The sequence below is a fragment of the Otolemur garnettii genome, unplaced genomic scaffold (genome assembly GCF_000181295.1).
Source record: "Otolemur garnettii isolate 467f Iridium unplaced genomic scaffold, OtoGar3 scaffold00001, whole genome shotgun sequence".
Lineage (NCBI taxonomy): Eukaryota > Metazoa > Chordata > Mammalia > Primates > Galagidae > Otolemur > Otolemur garnettii.
In genome coordinates this window covers 24608587-24611585 of record NW_003852396.1, presented here as the reverse complement: position 1 = coordinate 24611585, position 2999 = coordinate 24608587, and the positions used below count along the sequence as shown (strand labels likewise).

The following is a 2999-nucleotide window of genomic DNA, read 5'->3' as shown; positions in this document are numbered from 1 at the left end:
CTGTTCCCAGATAAAGGAAATGCTCAGAATACAACAAAAAAACCTTCTCTGAGGGAAGAAATGTGCCAGAAAAGGAGAGGCATGGATCGGGAATAAATGGGGATGAGTGTAAGCACTCAGCGTGAGGGCGAGAGGCAGCAAGCGCTGCGCTGAGATGCTCCAGCAAAAGAACCAGCAGCAGCAGGAAGTTTCAATGGGGCCGGGCAGAGCATGCGCCCTGCACCCGCGCGGTGGCCTTATGTGGAAGGAGCACCACTTGCGAACACCAATAATAGACCAGCGGCACCAGAGAGAAACATGAGCAACAAGCACCTTCTTCAACAGTTTCCCCCTCCGTCAGAGCCCCTCCTCCAGCCTACATACTAACCACTCCACCCCACCCTACAAATGGGAGGGCGACTTCTCCTTCCCCTAAGCCCTGCTGCCAAGATGAAGGGGGAAGGGATCGGAAAAGTGGGGAGATGCTTTTCTATTATTTGGGGGGAGGTGGGGAGGGAGCAGGAAAACTATGGAGGAGGAATTAACCCTCTCCTCTCCGAAGAGAAGCTGAACCGACGTCGCCCCCTTCCAAGAATGGAGAAGGAACCCCCTCCCATGAGGGAGGAGCAGACCTCCCCACTTCGAGGAAGGAGTTGGGGGGTTAAACCAACCCTCGAGGGGAAAGGAAGTGGGACGAATCTCCCGGGGGACTTCTCAACAGAGGGAGGGAGAGTTGACTGCCCGCTGGCCCCCGCCCATCCAGGTGAAGAGAGATGAGGGGGCGCCCCGAGAAGACGCGCCCAGCCTCCCTCGAGACAGTCGGGAGGTTTGGTGGGAGGAGGGGAGGGAGCCCAGGAGGGGAGGAAGAGAAAAGCGCAAAGCTGGCCGGAACCTGCGCTCCCCTTCCCCCGCTGCCAAGGGAGAGAAGGGGAGGGGGACCAGCCCCCGCCGCGGGGGAACAGCCCCTGGGGCGGCCGGCCAGCACAATGACCCCTCCCCGCCCCCAGTCCACACCTAACCAGCGACGCCCCCAATTCCACTCCCAGCCAGGCCGAGTGGCCCTAGGGGGCCACCGCCCCGCCTCCTCACAGCCCAAGACCTCCGAGGCTGGGCGGAGAAGATGGGCCCGACAGAGTTGCGCCCCAGGAGGAGGGCAGAGCTTTGGAGGCCCCGAGTGTCTGCGAAGAGCTAAGAGAAGGAGCGCGCCAGGGCCGCTTCCCGCTGGGCATTCGGGCCCCTAGCTTACCTTCTCCGTTGCCGATGTCTGGCGGCGGCGCCTGCAGCACCCGCTCCAGCTCGGGGAAGGGCAACTCAGGCAGATCTAGCAGCGGCCCGTAGCGCTCTAAGAAGGAGCAGACTACGGCGAAGTTGGGGCACGAACCCGGGCAGCCCGGAGGAGCCATCGCCGCCGCCGCTGCCGCCGCCGTCGCCATTTTGAACTGGAGGATGGAAGAGGAGGCGATGGGGGGGTGAGGGGAGTTGGGGTGCCGAGGAATGGCAGGGCAACCTTATGGACGATAGGAGGCGCTCTCTAGTGGGCTCCCCTGCGGTTCCGAGTGTCTCAGGAACCGCGCCGCGATCCCACAATACATCGGCGGCCAGGAGCAGTCGAGAACCTAGTCAGACGAGAGACAGAGAGGCCCTCTGTGCCTTTCACTTTCCGCCCTCTTTCCACTCCCTTCCCTCCTTCTATTTCTCCCCTCCCACTTCGGGTTTGCCACTGCCTCGTGTGACAGGGGGAATGAAAACAAGGGGAGCAGGGTGGGGAGGCGGGCTGAAAGCGAGAGGGGCGGGACTTTTTCAGAATAATGACCAATAGGCTTTGAGGGGCGGGGTTTACTCCACGGCTGGGCAGAAAGGCTTACTCCGGGCGGGGGCGGGGAATCGCCTAACCCCGAGCGGCGAGACTCCGGGAGGTGAGAGGTGAAGCGCTCGGAACTCCGCTCTGAGAAGGGCAGTGGGTGAGTTTTGGAGGAAATCCAGGCATTGAAACTGGACCACGAGATGGTAGAGGAGGCAGAGCAGAGTGAATAAGAAGCAGATAAAAAGACGAAAAGTACAATTATGGGAGGAGGTTGGTAAAGGGAAAGGTAGAGACCTGCCTTTAGTGGTTGGGGTGTGACCTTTCCAAGAAAATCTCTGGGAAAGTTTGCCGAGGGATATTGCGGTCTGATGGAAAATAAGAATCACAGCTTTTCTGGAAGAGCAGAGTCTGAGGGCTCTGCTGGGTGACAAGGGCCTGAGGGAATTGGAGGGACTCTTGGGGATCCCCGGAGTGAGGAGCGGGGGCCCAGCTGAGAGATGAGAGTCTGAAGGGACCACGGTCTTTGAGGGCACCGCAGTGTGAAGAGACAGCTCTGTTGAGAGTACGCGTGGCTGAATGAAGAGAAGGGGCTCTAATGGGGGACCGGTGTCTGAGTAGGGGGTTGAACGTGATGAGACCGTGGAACAGCAAGAAGTGTGTTAGAAGACTGGGTTCCAGTTCGTTGGGGGTGGCGGTGAACATTCTCCCATAAAGAATCCCAGAGGAAGACCACCGGTGATGTAAAATAGAATGTGCAGCTTGGGAAGCAATACACATTATAGTTAGGAGCCTGACTTTGGAGTCAGCCAGCTTGAGTCTTAGCAGGACCATTTCACCATTTTCTTTGAACTTCGTATGGGGGGGTGTTTGTGATAAAAAACAGTTATACTATAGGATAGTACTAGATAATTCATAATAAAGTTATTAGCACAGTACTTACCGAAATACTAATTGTTATCCAAGAAGAGTTCCCATAATTTAGACTGAATTCAGCTGTATTTATTTAGTCTACAGCTTATTACTTTGACCCAGAATTTTCAGAGTACATTTAAAACTTTCATAATACCTACTTCCTAAAATGCATTTGAAACAAGGTACAACACAAGCGATGTAATACAGGAAAATTTATGATTAAAAGAAAATAAATAGGGCGGCTCCTGTAGCTCAGTGGGTAGGGCGCCGGCCCCATATACTGAGGGTGGCAGGTTCAAACCTA

The 2999-nt window shown here is 56.2% G+C and overlaps 1 protein-coding gene across 1 annotated transcript in view; it reads left to right on the top strand.

Moving 5' to 3' along the window:
• Positions 1-1873: 1873 nt before the first annotated feature.
• AAMDC (adipogenesis associated Mth938 domain containing) overlaps positions 1874-2999 on the top strand; it is a 53668-nt gene continuing 52542 nt past the window's right edge. The window contains exon 1 of the mRNA XM_012803696.2: positions 1874-1940. The gene's annotated coding sequence lies outside the window, so the exon portion shown is untranslated. The remainder of the gene's footprint in view (positions 1941-2999) is intronic.